The sequence below is a fragment of the Anabrus simplex genome, chromosome 1 (genome assembly GCF_040414725.1).
Source record: "Anabrus simplex isolate iqAnaSimp1 chromosome 1, ASM4041472v1, whole genome shotgun sequence".
NCBI lineage: Eukaryota > Metazoa > Arthropoda > Insecta > Orthoptera > Tettigoniidae > Anabrus > Anabrus simplex.
Window position 1 is genome coordinate 633,270,004 of NC_090265.1, and position 17,123 is coordinate 633,287,126.

Here is a 17,123-nt window from a genome sequence, read left to right on the forward strand (position 1 = left end):
AAAATTTAATGTTTTCTCCACAAAGTGGGGGGAGGAGGGGGGCGTGGGTGACTGCCGCTACTGTCAAATTACATGAACAAAGTGATTATTCATTTTCGTAAAATTGTTTTAAAAATCATGTTTTAATAGGTTTCATTTGACTGCCTCCATGGTTTAACGGCTAACCTGCTGAATTGCTGATGCAGTCGTACACCACTCAGATATTCGTTCTTAAAATTAGTTTCATTTTTCAGTAACTATAGAACTATACACTGTAACTGATGCTGAAATCACAGTTGCAATCAATCAATCAATCAATCAATCAATCAATCAATCAATCAATCAATCAATCAATCAATCAATCAATCAATCAATCAATCAATCAATCAATCAATCACTACTGATCTGCATTTAGGGCAGTCGCCCACGTGGCAGATTCCCTATCTGTTGTTTTCCTAGCCTTTTCTTAAATGATCGCAAAGAAATAGGAAAATTATTGAACATTTCCCTTGGTAAGTTATTCCAATCCCTAACTCCCCTTCCTATAAACAAATATTTGCTCCAATTTGTCCTCTTGTTTTCCAACTTTATCTTCATATTGTGATCTTTCCTACTTTTAAAGACACCATCCAAACTTATTCGTCTACTGATGTCCTCCCACGCCATCTCTCCTCTGACAGCTCGGAACATACCATTTAATCGAGCAGCTCGTCTCCTTTCTCCCAAATCTTCCCAGCCCAAACTTTGCAACATTTTTGTAACACTACTCTTTTGTCGGAAATCACCCAGAACAAATCGAGCTGCTTTTCTTTGGATTTTTTCCAGTTCTTGAATCAAGTAATCCTGGTGAGGGTCCCATACACTGGAACCATACTCTAGTTGGGGTCTTACCAGAGACTTATATGCCCTCTCCTTTACATCCTTACTACAACCCCTAAATACCCTCATAACCATGTGCAGAGATCTGTACCCTTTATTAACAATCATATTTATGTGATTATCCCAATAAAGGTCTTTTCTTATATTAACACCTAGGTACTTACAATGATCCCCAAAAGGAACTTTCACCCCATCAACGCAGTAATTAAAACTGAGAGGACTTTTCCTATTTGTGAAACTCACAACCTGACTTTCAACCCTGTTTATAATCATACCATTGTCCACCGTCCATCTCACAACACTATCGAGGTCACCCTGCAGCCGCTCACAATAATGTGTTCGATTACAACCCAGAAAAATATACGAACAAAATTAAATAAAGTTTTAAAATATCAAACCACACAACTGATAAGTCTGTTACTACCCATAGTGTAAGTACACCACATTATTACCTTGGCGCAAAGAGAGCTCGTTTGAAACTGAATTGACTTAATGTTACTACATCAAGTTATTGTTCGAATTATACATTTTGTAAAATAAATGTGAGAAAAAGTTAAATGATAAGCAAAATTTGTGCATAGCCTAATACAATCTCAGGTACACTACACGCCAAAAATACAGATATCATTTTCTAACTGAAATATGATATTTTGGTATAAATTGTCATTGCTGTAATTATTTTTTTGAAAAATTTGGTGCAGGTCTTTTGTGAGGAGTATGTCGCGGTGTTGCGAGGGACGGCAAGGGCAAGCATTGCTTACACTTAACACAGTTATAAGCTAGGTGTACCAAATACAGTAGAGACAATACGCGACACTCAGCGAGATATCGAGGGACAGCTATTAGAGCACTCTCTAGCGGATTGACCTGAGAACTACTGATTCTGTCATAAGAGCATGTGTATTTGTGTGTGAAGTTCTTGGTGTTATTTATGCATTTTCAGTGCATTGACGTAATTAAATAGTAGCGTGTGTCATTCCTTGATATCTCCTCTCAACATGAGGGGAAAGGTATGTGCTGTGTTTGGCTGCAGTAACTATGAAGTAGAGAAAAATACACGGTCTTTCTTCCATTCCTCTCGTGACAAGAAAATGTAAGTAATATTGTGTTTGCATATGTATTCTTCCAGTGACAAAGAGATTTTTATAGTACTTCATAATCTTCTGACCTGCTTGACCCATATTTTAACTGGCTTAAAATACATATGCATATTTTATTGTATAGTGCAGCAGTTAACCTTCAATACTGATGTGTTGTTGTAGGTGTGATCTGTGAGTTTGATTTAATTCAGGAAAATACATATGCATATGAGTGTGGCTGGTTGTGTTCTAAGATACCCCATTTGGAATGCTGTAATGCGTTGTTAAGCACTGGAGAAAATATGAGTGATTTAAGAAACGTACGGTACATATTTTGTTGAAAAAATGTAATGATGCAAATTTGCTTTACCCTAACGTAATGGCATTATGGCAAGTATTACTTATAGGGAAAGTTTGAATGTTTTTTAGGCTAAATTTATAGTTTTTCTTTCTGTTAGTAGGCTTCAAGTTAAAAGGAAAATTGTCCAGCTCTTAAATGTAAATTCATTGAATCATGTGTGTAAGGAATATGCCGATATTTTTGTTGACAAGTGTTTTAATATGATGATACAATGCTTTTAAATGAGAAAAAAGAAAAATCTAGCCGTGAACGTTCAAGCAGGAATTCTAAAGCTAAAAAGGTACTGCATTAAAGATCAAGCCCTTTCACAGCAGTCCATTTAACATCTTGATTATATGTCTAATTTCAGTCTTTAAATAATAACCTGTTAAATAATATTCTTCATTCATTTATCCAGAATCGCTTTAGCAACTTTGAAGTTAATATATTAGTAACACTTTCTTTCTAGACGTAATTTATTTATCCATTTTCGCATATACATTTCCATTGATATTTGAATTTAGCGCGAATTTTCAGGTCAAGCCCCTAGGAGCGCAACTTGCGACTTGTCTCCCATTTTTTTTTTGCTAGGGGCTTTACGTCGCACCGACACAGATAGGTCTTATGGCGACGATGGGATAGGAAAGGCCTAGGAGTTGGAAGGAAGCGGCCGTGGCCTTAATTAAGGTACAGCCCCAGCATTTGCCTGGTGTGAAAATGGGAAACCACGGAAAACCATTTTCAGGGCTGCCGATAGTGGGATTCGAACCTACTATCTCCCGGATGCAAGCTCACAGCCACGCGCCTCTACGCGCACGGCCAACTCGCCCGGTTGTCTCCCATTTTAACAAGGCAAAATCCGGAAGTGTCGCGTATTGTCTCTACTGTATTTGGATGTAACCAAACTACAATATTATTCCTCTACTGTACCGTACGTAGGCCTACAAGTTGTAAAAACAATTTCGTCGTGATCTGATCTTCTGACCATTTCCGTGTAGTGACATTAGGCTATATATTATTTTTATTTATTTGCGAGGAGTCTGCGGGTTCTCTTGAAGGGTCCGCCTGCATTGCAGGACCTGCAGGCTCTAACGTTACGCCCCTGGACACATCCCTGTCAGTGGGAGAAAGAAAAAGCACAAATGCTCCATTTTCATTGTAACTATCTAGTTTATACTCTGAAAAGTTTCTTTTTCTATTTGTTCTTACGTCGCGCCGACACAAATAGGTCTTATGGCGACGATGGGAGAGGAAAGGCCTAGGAATGGGAAGGGAGCGACCGTGGCCTTAATTAAGGTACAGCCCCAGCATTTGCCTGGTGTGAAAATGGCAAGCCACGGAAAATCATCTTCAGGGCTGCCGACAGTGGGATTCGAACCCACTATCTCCTGGATGCAAGCTCACAGCTGCGCGCTCCTAACCGCACGGCCAACTCGCCCGGTACTCTGAAAAGGAGACTGAACGTAATTGAATGGAATTTCAAGGAATAAGTCAACATTTTACAACACTATTTGGATCCAATGGGTTTAGAGTCACCTTGGGCTTGCAGCCAGCAGAACTACATCACGGTAAATATAGATAACGCACATGTTTCGCGCCGTCTATTATTGCGTCATCCGTGTACAATGCACCTGGCGTGTCGTACATGAATGGGCGGCTTGCTTATAATAGTTGCTCTGGGCAATTCGCCAAACAAGTAGGATGTGTCTATAGTGCAAGGGCAATTCGAAGCCACTGAGAAGTGGGTTCGAATCCTAATCTCAGCCATACTCGAAGAGATTTTCCGTAATTTCGCATTTCGATCCAAAAAGCGTCTGAGCGGGAGAAGAAGTAAAAAATACAAAGTTTGAAACGAGATCGCTAATGCCATCAGAGTTCTTCGTTAGCTTGAGTAATTGCATTGATCTTAGCACCTCTGGCGTCTGTTTATAGACCACTTCCAACTGTTCAGATACCGGACGAGCTGGCCGTGCGGTCAGGGGCACGCGGCTGTGAGCTTGCATCCGGGAGATCGTGGGTTCGAATCCCACTGTCGGCAGCCCTGAAGATGGTTTTCCGTGGTTTCCCATTTTCACACTAGGAAAATGCTGGGACTGTACCTTAATTAAGGCCACGGCCGCTTCTTTCCAACTCCTAGGCCTTTCCTATCCCGTCGTCGCCATAAGACCTATCTGTATCAGTGCGACGTAAAGCCACTAGCAAAAAAAGAAAGTAACTGTTCAGATGGACTGTTTAAGATCATGGCTCCAATCACCAATCCGGTGCAAGAATATCGGAAACTTCAACCAATCAGCAAATGTCTATCGCCACAATATTATCGCTTTCGTTTTATCACTTACATTTGATCGCACTGACGTGTATAAATACTTGTTTTTATGTAAATTCATTAGAACAGCGCATTGAAACAACTTTATAGCATCCGTCTGACTACAGAGGGCACAACGAATAGAAAGCAACTATGTTTATTCTGATGAAGCCGACAGCTGACATATTGGGAAAATGCAGCTCAAAGAGTTTAAATGCAATAATAAAACAGTGTGTCAACATGTTGAAAGTTTTATTCTCTGTATAGGTTATGAATACGCATGTATCCGATTTATATTTATTAACTGTTATGATTATTTAAATTTGTAGTTATTCGCTAAAGTCCGCCTCTGTGATGTAGTGGTTGGTGTGATTAGCTGCCACCCCCGGAGGTCCAGGTTCGATTTCCGGCCTTTGCCACGAAATTTGAAAAGTGGTACGAGGGCTGGAACGGGGTCCACTCAGCCTCGAGAGGTCAACTGAGCAGACGGGGGTTAGATTCCCACCTCAGCCATTCTGAAACTGGTTTTCCGTGGTTTCCCACTTCTCCTCCAGGCAAATGCCGGGATGGTACCTAACTTAAGGCCACAGCCGATTCCTTCCCACTTCCTTGTCTATCCCTTCCAATCTTTCCATCCCCTAGCAAGGCCCCTGTTCAGCATAGCAGGTGAGACCGCCTCGGCGAGGTACTGGTCATCCTCCCCAGTTGTATCCCCGACCCAGAGTCTGAAGTTTCAGGACACTGTCCTTGAGGCGGTAGAGGTGGGATCCCTCGCTGATTCCGAGGGAAAAACCAACCCTGGAGGGTAAGCAGATTAAGAAAGAAAAAAAGAAAGAAAGTTATTCGCTAAATAGTCCAAATGAATACAACTCAAGCTCTAGATCAGTAGCGTAGCCAGGATCGGCGGGGGAGGGGCGGGGTACCAAATGATGGTAGAACGCAATGAAGGTGCATGAATGACTTGTCATTATAGGGACTCTGGTACAAGTGAATTACAGATCTGTTGGTTCTATCATTATAATGTCTCTGAATGTTTTAGTTTATTGTCAGTGTGTGCATCTTTTTGTAAACATTCTATTGGGGGTGAGGGGGTTTTAACCTCCAGTAACCCCCGCTGGCCACGCCCCTGCTCCAAAAGGAGCACTCGTTCTGACTTGGGAACCGAGCAAGCTGGCCTATAGTGCGGGTCGTGAAGCTGTGAGCTTGCATTTGAGAGATGGTGGGTTCGAATTCTACCGTCAGTAGACAGGGAATGCTGGAGATGTGCGCTAATTAAAGCCACGGCCGCGTCCTTTCCCGCCATATCTCATTCCAGAGACACCGAAAACCTGTATAGTGTTAGTAAGAATTTAAACAACTAGCCTTAGAGAGATGCATAAAAAAATCATCAAGTACATTTACAGTGAAGCACATACCAAAAATTGATGAGATACTGTTTTGGTCAGTATTGTAATCTATTTTGTTATAGTGGAAGCCATTTCTTTTTAGTTTCTACTTAGTTAATCTGCAACTGTTAGTTTCTTCAGTCTGCCGTATTTTTTTACTAGTTGCTTTACGTCGCACTGACACAGCCAGGTCTTACGGCGACGACGGGATAGGAAAGGGCTAGGCGTGGGGAAGAAGATATAGTCCCAGCATTTGCCTGGTAAGAAAATGGGAAACCACGGAAAACCATCTTCAGGGTTGCCGACAGTGGGGTTCTAACCCACTATCTCCAGCATGGCAGCTGCACGCCCCTAACCACACGGCCAACTCGCTCGGTAGTCTGCAGTTTTGTAATCTAATGTTTTTGAAAATCATGATGGAAGCAAATTCGTAGTCCGATTGGTAGACCGTACGGAGCGGATGGTGTCTGCGGGATTTTCCGACAAGTGTTAGTTTGCTTTCATTTAGCATGCTTTCTACCAGTAGCGTAGCCAGAATTGGCCAGTGGGGGCCCTGGGGGGCGGGGGTATTGTTACAAAATGATGATAGACAGTACTTGTGCGTGTGTGGTGCGCACATGCATCTTATTATAAGGACATCAGTACTTGTGCGTGTGTGGTGCGCACATGCATCTTATTATAAGGACATTTATGTTGATATTCAGATTGCAATACAGGACAAAGTCTTGCATTTAAATACAGAACAAGAACAATATGATCAAGGTCAACAGTTTTACAGATAATGGTATGTTCAGTTTACAATCTAAAATCCAACTTTCGAGGCTTCTTAGAAAATATATTCAGCAGATCTGTTGATTTTTCAATTATGTCTCCGTGAAGGTTTATTTAGTTTATTGTTTGTTGCCAGTTCCTGTTTATTTTTGGGGAGGGGTTCTAGCCCTCGGTAACAGCCCCCCCCCCCCCCCCCCCGCTGACTACGATCCTTATTGGTGAATTTTCCAAGTCGCTCTTCAGCGCAATTGATTGTCACTGTGCAAAAATAAAAAAGCTAAAAATCGTAGACTTCATTGATATTCTTTGTCATTGTAAACGAACAAGCTAACTAAATGACCCCTGCTGATGTTAATATTACAGGAAGAGTACAAAACAGGGACGAAGTGCAATGCATTCACTAAATAATGTTTCCAGAACTTTTTTATGTATCGAATTAAGTCATTTTAATGAGCTAACGTCAATATTACATTTCACACATAGAAGAAATGTGACTTTTTCTTTTCTTGTTTCCATTAGGGTATACTATGGGCAGTTCTTTTTCTTCTTCTTCTATTATTATTATTATTATTATTATTATTATTATTATTATTATTATTATTATTATTATTATTATTATTATTTCGGCTCCTTGGGTAAACGGTCAGCGTAGTGGCCTTCGAATAAGAAGGCTCCGGGTTCGCTTTCTGGTCGGCTTGGGAATTTTAACTGCGTGTGGTTAACTCTCCTGCACGACCGATGACCGTAGGCCCAATAATCAATTCTTATAGAAAAGAAAGTGAATATTCATGTATGTCCCAATACACTCCTTTTCACATTCACACAACGCACCATACTACCAACCATCACAGGAAGCGGCCGTGGCCTTACCTTAGGTACCATCCCGGCATTTGCCTGGAGGAGAAGTAGGAAACCACGAAAAACACACTTCGAGAATGGCGGAGGAGGGAATCAAACCCGGGCCTCTGGAGGTGGCAGCTAATCACACTAACCACTACAACGAAGTGGCTGACAACAACAATAATAATAATAATAATAATAATAATAATAATAATAATAATAATAATAATAATAATAATAATAATAATAATAATTAATAATATAAAAGTATGTGCAATCCTTGTGTAGTTTCCCTACAGGGTCAGGTATGAAGTTATATGAATTTTCGTAGCGAGTTTTTATGACTAGATGCCCTTCCTGACGTCAACCTCATCAGAAGAGCTAATGGATGACAGTAGGAAGGGAGAAAGTGAAACCCGGTGCCGGCACATAACCTACTCCTATCTAATACCACCAAGGGGTCTGCCCATCTGACGGACGAATAATAATGATAATGGCTTTACGTCCCATTAACTACTTGTACGGTATTCGGAGACTCCGAGGTGCCGGAATTTTATTCTGCTGGAGTTCTTTTACGTGCCAGTAAATTTACCGACACAAGGTTGACGTATTTGAACACCATCAGTTACCACCGGACTGAGCCAGGATCGAACCTGTCAAGTTGTCTGACGGACGAATCGCCATCAACAGCGCCATGTGCCCTCACTCCATATGAACACTGCGGAGAGGTTTGGGATTTAATCCAGGCTTTTGACTCGCAATCCAGAGATTAGAAATTGTATACCATCACCTCTCCTACCCTGCGGGTCTGATGGTCTGATGGTGAAATTTTTTCCAACAACGAGACTCGAACCGGCCAACCACGGTGTCAGACCATGTACATTTGACGCCTTAACGATCATAGCCACTAGATGGGCCAATAAAATAATAATAATAATAATAATAATAATAATAATAATAATAATAATAATAATAATAATAATAATAATAATAATGCCCGGTCACCTTGTGTGGGGGGTTTAGCTCTGAATTTAGTAAGAGCTAGACATAACCCTGCGTAAGACACTGGGGAGGGGGCCCTCAATCCCGACACGGCGTGTCCCAATGGCTGATAGGGGAAGCTCCTGTAGATATGCAGGGCAGGTGTGAATAAGGCTTAACTAAATAAGCATCCGCGGATCAAATGAGGTGACAAGAAAAATGGTCAACGGCTTCAACGGCAGAAGAGGACATTTCCCAATGGCAGAGAGGGCGTAAGAACCGACCCAGATCCGCTTTGCGTCCGTCTTGCAGTTAGCGGCAAAGTGATCAGCGTCTGGCTCCAATGGAGCGGCTGAACATCACATCACCTGGCTGTAGGTTATAAAAAGCAAAATGTCAACTATGAAGAGTTCTAAAACTGTGTCTCGGAAAATGCCGCTGTCTGGGGTACGCCAGGGCATCTCTGGAGCCTCCGCTAGGGATGACAGCATGCGGGTCTCCCACCGGGTCACCCGAACAAGCTACAGTATTATAGCTCAATACGATCATGGCGGAACACAAGAACCTGATTATCATACCGCACCTGTTGCGAGTGATTTTGTGCCAAGTACAACCTCTCGTATCAGTAAGCCCAAAAAAACGCATTAAATGGAGCAATGATATGAACGAATTCATCATGCGGGCATTTCTTCGACTAACTCGTCTTGGAACTGAAATTGCAGGATATAAGCAACAACTACACACAACATTTATAAATCAGTACCCGACAATGAAAGTTACTGAACAATGCATTGCAGATCAACGAAGTTCAATCATCAAGAACAATTTGATCCCAGGACCTGTTCTTAATAGAATCAGACATGAAGTAACACAAGAACTCTACCCACATTTTAAAAGTACCGAATCTGACTCATCTATTAAGTCCACCTGATACTGATGTAACAATACATACAAGTACTCCCGAAGTAATACTTTCAGATAACTCTGACCTCCACGACAAGACTCATGTTGATTTCTACAAGGCCCTTCTGGAATATTCTGGTACTGATCCTACACAACGACCCATACTGCCAAGGCAGCAATCATCCCAAAAGTTATGAAAAATCATTGAAGATCTTAATTCGAAAGCCTTGCCAGAATATCTAAAGAACATCAGACGTTGCCCGAAGTACGTACTACTATATACTGCGCAGTACTTGCCGCAGTTCGATTGAACAATGGAAAGCCGATCTTCTGTCAAGAAGAAATTGAGAGAACCGCTTTGGGCAAAACGCCTGAAAGAACTCATAATCCAAATCCGCTAGGACGTGAATCGCCTACAGCAGTACAAGAACGGAGTAAGAGGAAAACGCCTAAATAACAACATTATTCGATCCTGGAAATCAGCTCAAGGCAAAGTCTGGAGGAACCTGGAAGCACAGTACTACAAGAAACCCTCGGAACAATGAAGCGAAAATTGGCCACATTATCCAAGCGCCTCAAAAGGTACTAAAACACCACGGAGAGAAAATCACAGACCGCAATATTCGAAAGAAATGAGAAACAGTTCTACAACGATCTGAACGAAAGAACACAAGATGCAGCACAAGGTGGAAATACACCCAGCGAGGAAGAAATACACAGCTATTGGTCGGGTGTATAGAGCACGATGCTGAGGCCCATTGGATCAGGGAACTGAAAGATAGAACTAATGAAGTGAAGCACATGGCAACCAAGGCTGTTGAGATCGGAGCAACAAGAAACTGCAGAACTGGAAGGCCCCAGGCATTGATCGCATACACAATTATTACTACAAGAAATGTACATGTACTCATTTCCTCCTGACTCAACATTTCCAGAAATTTTTAGACAACCCGGCACCATTCCCAGTTTTCCTGTGCACTGGCATCACATATCTGAAACCAAAAGATGAAGATCTGCAAAATCCAGCGAAGTATCAGCCTATAACATAACTATATATAAGATATTTACATCTATAATAGCCAACAGAATTCTGAAACACTGCGAGGAAAACCACACCATTGCCAAAGAGCAAACGGGTTGCAAGAAGAATACCAAGGGGTGCAAGGAGCAACTGATTATTCACAATGTGGTCCTCGAACAAGGACACCATAAATCCATGAACCTATACACGTGCTTCATTGACTATCGAAAGGCCTTTGATTCAGTACCACACGCTTGGCTCATACATGTTCTGGAACTATATAAAGTTGATCCCTCAATCATTCACTTCCTGAAGACGGTAATGGCAGACTGGAACACCTCACTTCACGTTTGTCTGAGAAACAGCAGTGTTATAACAAGACCCATTCCAATACGACGAGGGATCTTCCAATGTAGATTCATTGTTCTTGAATTTAAATATCAGATGTGGAAAGAACCTGGATTTCGATAGTTTTCTCATGATTTATATTTTGACATTCATTAAAATAAAATCATAATAATGCTACTGGTTTTACATCCCACTAACTACTTTTACGGTTTTCGGAGATGTTAAGGTGCCGGAATTTAGCCCCGCACCGACACGAGGCTGACATATTTGAACACCTTCAAATACCACCGGACTGAGCCAGAATCGAACCTGCCAAGTTGGGGACAGAAGGCCAGCGCCTTAACCGTCTGAGCCACTCAGCCCAGCAAAATTAAATCTGATAAAATATTAAATGCAAGAACATACAATACTAAGGTCACTCTTTATTTGAGCGGCTATGGGCTACCAGAACAAGGGTGTAATCTGCGGGGTCACCGGACCGGACGGTTCATCAAACATGATGATGTTAAAAAAAAAAAAGAGCCCACATATGCTATACCTAAGCATATTTGGAGAACCCTTCTCTTTGTTGACATGCACCAAATACGCGTGGGACGATCAAACACGGCTATCTTCGGTTGACTGTAGTGAATTTTCAACGACTTGCATGAAGAGATAGCTTTGAATATGAAAATGGCCGCCTGTAGGAGTTGGTGGAAGTGGGGGAGGGGGATATTGTCTTGCTTTCTGATCACATTTTGATTCCTAATACGGAAGATCTTAAAATAACAAAAGTGTTAAGAGACAAGAGTAAACTACTTATCCTACTGGTTGGGGCAATCTGTAGCCTACTTCTTCCACTAGTGCATTTCTGGGGAAAAGCAAGGTAAATGAAATAAATATACATTTATATGCATACGGTTGCAGCGATTACTGCTGACTTTTAGGGATGTAGGATGGAGCTTTTCAGAGTGAATTAGGCCTATAATATATACCCCAAATGAAATACATTAAGAGCATCGATTATCCGAATACCGATCAATCGAAACATTGGTTAACCGAAAGCGTTGCAGTCGGTAAATTTTGCCGTTCGCAATGGCGACTAAACGTAAAAGCGTTGTTCCCAGTATTGCCGATAAAGTTGAAGAAGCTTAGTTCGGGAATATGGAGGTGGAAATGCAACAACATCGGACATTAAAAAGAACAGTGATGCAATTATTTGCTGTTTGCTTTACGTCGCATCGACGCAGACAGGTCTTATGGCGTCGATGGGATAGGAAAGGCCTAGGAATGAGAAGGAAGCGGCTGTAACCTTCACTCAGGTACAGCCCCAGCATTTGCCTGGTGTGAAATTGGGAAACCACAGAAAACCATCTTCAGGGCAGCCGACAGTGGGGTTCGAATCCACTATATCCCGGATGCAAGCTCACAGCTGCGCGCCCCTAGCCGCACGACCAACTCGCCCGATAGTGATGCAATTCGAGTGTACTTGACAGTGAAGATGGAAGCCTGCCATTCAGTGAGGAAACTTTTTGCTACCTTGAGAAGGCTATGAACTGGCTAGAACAGTAAGAAGAATGCAATGCTGTTCAATTGTTGCCTTTAAAACGTTTGCGAGATCTAGCGGCAAACAAACGATTCTCAGCTCTGAAGCAAAAGAAAATTGTGGACTTCTTTTCCTAAACTGTAGGTCTACTTTAATGTATTATTTTATGTAAGTTTATTTGATACTATATATATATATATATATATATATATACAGTTTTTAGTTTAACAACAAATTTGTTTTGTAAATGATCAGTTATCCGAAAAATAATTTATCCGAGCACCCCCAGACCTTACTTGTTTCGGATAATCGATACTCTACTGTGTATCTGAATTTTCAGGCTCTTCTAGTGAAGCTAAAGCAACAGTACAATACGTTCCTTGGTTCCTTTGTCTGTTGATGATGCTTAGGAACTAATTTTTAAAAATATCCTACACCTTCATTGTTCCAAATAATTTTTTTTAGTTACAAAATATTAAAGATCGTTCCAAATTTTGTGCTATGGTACAGTCTTGGACCCCACCACCTAGAGTTCCTAGAAGTCGGAAGCCCCTTTCACAGGAGAGAAAGGAGAAATTATCAGCAGGGCTCAAGAGATATTGGGAACAAAGAAGAGCATCGAGGAAGAACTAGTCACCAGCGCTCCTTAGTGGGCTTAAATCAATAATAATTAAACATGGCCCTATTTACACCCACTTATCCTCGTTATTTCCGTATACATAGGAACCAAAACACATATTTTTACTATTTTGTCGCCTGGGAATGAGACTGGCTAACGATGGTAGTGGTCACCCTAGAAATTAGTTATATTTTTCTTCTTGGTTGGTTAACAATCTAAAAGGTTTCTTTTAATTAATTCTTCAATTTCATAGTCACAGCATTTATTTACAAGGTTTATTTATCGGATTTTCACAAAATGTTGATGTAATTGCGTTATAATTACTAATTCTCACTGAAGACAACTTTTCATTCACACACACACACACCCTTACAAACTGGAAAAAACAGACTGTCGGACGCGCACCCTCATCGTCACTGCCGGCATATTACACCACTCCATGCTCCCTCTCCTCCTCCCTACATTTGTCAACTCACTGCCCTCTTTTTACGCACTTCTTCCTTTTAGGGGAATACTGAACACCTCAGAATATCACCGCTCTCTTCCTTCAATGCTTTTTCAGTAAGGCTACTCTGCCATCCCTTTTTTTAATTGTAACAATGATTGCTAGTAAATATTTATGTCAATAAATTATTATGACGTGTAAATGATCCTCATATCTTGTAAGTTACAGAATAATGGCCACTGCTTAGAAGCACTAGTTGATCGCGAGAATAACTACGAAGTATTGAGCCAAAAATAGAGAAAAAGACCTACTTAATAACAACGTTAAGTAAGGGAAGCTGGAATATTTTGGGCATACCGTTAGGAATTAACGAAAGTGAAAAATATCCTAGGGTAAAAAGGTCGAAGACCCCAACGGATCTCCTGGTACAGAAACCTGAGAAACTAGTGTAATCATCAGATGTTCCGAAAAAACCCTAACAAGTCTGCCATCACCATGATGATCATCCATATCCGGAACGGATAACGGACAACAATAAGAATGATATTCAAATGTTTGCTTATAATCAAGTAACTTCGTGTATTGTTGGTTTCGAGAATAAAACAATACGATAATAAATTCTAACATTTATGACTTGAAGAATGAATAAAATACTTGTCCGGCTCAATGGCTAAATGGAAGCTGGTCTTTGGTTCAAGGGACCACGGGCTCGATTCCCAGCCGGGTCGGGGATTTTAACTTTAATTAGTTAATTCCTATGTTTGTGCTCTCTTGAGCACTAGAGTTCATCTTAGACAGGGCCCCATCCCTCATAGACGTGCAGTCGCCTATACGGAGTGAACTAGAAAGACCTGTACCAGGCTCCTCCAAGGGCCAAACGCCATAAAAAAAATTTAAAAAAACCTTTGAAGAACTACAGATCAAAATAATAATAGTGTTTTCAGTTTTTGTTGCAAATTACATACGTATTTTTCTTCTCCTTGTTCCATCACTTTTCCCACACCCTGATGAGATCGTGGGTGCCAACTGTACCGCACATGTTGACTTGACCTTATTTTACGGCAGGACGTTCTTCCCCACGCCAACCTTGTGTGGAGGCATGTATTCACTATGACGAGTTTCTATGGTGGCTGGTTACTGTGATGCATTATGTGTACCATGAAGACGTGTGTATTAAGACAAACAAACTCACTCAGTACCAAAGTTAAAAGAATTAATCAGACGCGAACAAATTCCGCGACCCAGGAGATATCGAACTTGCAGACATTCAGCCAAGGAGATGGATGTAAGTTACCTTCGTACTGTCTACTAATAATCGCGCTTCTAAATGTCCTCTTTTTCATTCGGTAGTTAGTAGGTTCGAATCCCACTGTCGGCAGCCCTGAATGGTTTTCCGTGGTTTTCCATTTTCACACCAGGCAAATGCTGGGGCTGTACCTTAATTAAGGCCATGGCCGCTTCCTTCCCACTCCTAATCGTCACCATAAGAACTATCTGTGTCGGTGCGACGAAAAGAAAAAAGGAAAGTCCTCTTCTTCTTCCTGGCCTTTTTCTCGATGATGTGGTGTAGGCATAATTTGAATTAAGCTCAGTTTTAAGGCCGGATTCCCTCCCTGCAGCCAATCTTATGTGGAGGAATGTATTCACTATTGGGGGTTTCTTTGGTGGTTGATAGTGTAATGTGTTGCATGTAGGTGAAGATGTGTGTTAAGACGATCGCAAATACCCAACCTCCAAGCTAGAGGAATTAATGAAACGCGGCTCAAATCCGCAGCCCGACCGGGAATCGATCCCTGGGCCCTATGAACTGGGACAATATGCTGACCATTCATCCAACGATCCTGACAATAGCGCACCTACATATTTTTTACCCAGAGTTAAACTGCTACAGACTTCAAATACACAGAGAAATGTGGAAATGGTAAAATATTTGCTTCCTATTAAATTCACTTTGGTGCTAAGATTTAAGTAAAATCAACCATATTATTATTATTATTATTATTATTATTATTATTATTATTATTATTATTATTATTATTATTATTCTGCTACTACTACTACTACTGCTGCTGCTGCTGCTGCTATTACTACTTGGCCTCTTCCCAATTTGTTGGAGTCGGCACTACATGTAACTTATATTTGGCTCCGTTTTATGGCCTGATGCCCTTCCTAACACCAACCTTGTGTGGAGGGATGTATTCACTATTGTGTGTCTCTGTAGTGATTGGTTGTGTGATTATCAAGAGAAGACACTATACGCAGGCCGTGAGGCAGAAGATTAACCATACGTGGCTAAAATATGTGGCCTAGCCCGGAGTTGAACCTGGGATCCTCTGAACCGACGGTGGTGACGCTGTCAGTTCAGCCAAGGATCCTGACAGTAAGGTCAATATAAATCATACTCGTGTTTATAAAAAATCCACAGTTCTGGCCCTTCAGCAAGCAACTGAATGTTTAAAACATCCTAGGAATATGAGCTACGAATTTTAGGTAAATAAAGTATGAGAATATATTCTTTATTTATTCCTACAATGATAAAATAAAATAATAGATCAAAATGTATGGAAAAATGCCAATGATGTCAAGGTCATTCCAAGTGAAGACCTTGGTGGAGACCATAGACTGTTGGTTGCAGTTATTGCAGAGAAAAGACCTCCCAAAGTCTGTAACAAAAGAATCCCAAAAATAAAAATTTGGCGACTAACCGAGCCAAGTGTAAAGGAAGAATCCAGGGAAGGTGTCCGCAGGTTGTTGCTGAGAGAAGAACTGAAATGGGTAGATCAAGAATGGGGTACTCTAAAGAAGGTTGTGGTTGGTACAGCAGAAAATGTATGTGGACGACAGAGTCAAATAAGAAAACCTAAAGAAACTGCCTGGTGGAATGACGATATTAAAAAGGCTATCAATGACAGAAAATGTGCAAGAAAATCCTTATATCAAGCAAGAACACGGGGATATCAACATGAAATAGAGGAGTAGCTGTCACTTCACAGAAAGAAAAAATTACAAGTCAAACAGTTGGTTGTAGCTGAAAAGCAGAAATGCAAGGAAGATCTGGCTACCAAAATAACGCAGGATGGAAATTAAAAAAAAAAAAAAAAAAAAAACTGTTATACAGTGTTCTTAAGAATAGAAGAACTAAAAATGAATCTATCCAATCTGTAGAACTTCCTAATGGTGATATGACTAGGGATAAGACAAAAATATTACAGGAGTTCCAAAGGCACTTTGAAACTTTGCTGAACTGTTATGAAAATGTCACTCCATTAGACGACGAACCTTATGATTTTGGCAGCACAAATACCACTAGTCTTACATGGTTGGAAGTAGAGACAGATATATCTAAGCTGAAGAACAACACATCAACTGAATCAAGTGAATTAAGTGTTGAGATGATCAAAGCACTAGGAGAGGTAGGACAACAGTGGATGTACAGGGTACTAAATAGAATCTGGAAAGATAATGTAATAACCAATGACTGGAAGCAAGGAGTCGTCATCCCATTGTCGAAAAAAGGTGATAGAAAGAAATGTCCAGCTACAGAGATATAACTCTGCTGTCACATGGCCTCAAAATCTACGAATCCATCCTTGAGAATAGGATTAGAAAATATGTTGAACCTACACTTGAGGAGGAACAACATGGATATAGACCTCATAGATCAACTATAGACCTCATTTTTGCCACCAGAATGCTCTATGAT

At 40.9% G+C, this 17,123-nt stretch overlaps 1 protein-coding gene across 5 annotated transcripts in view; it reads right to left on the minus strand.

Moving 5' to 3' along the window:
• The window catches only part of Zasp52 (Z band alternatively spliced PDZ-motif protein 52), a 420,823-nt gene that overhangs the window by 121,133 nt on the left and 282,567 nt on the right, over nucleotides 1–17,123 (minus strand). The window lies entirely within an intron of this gene.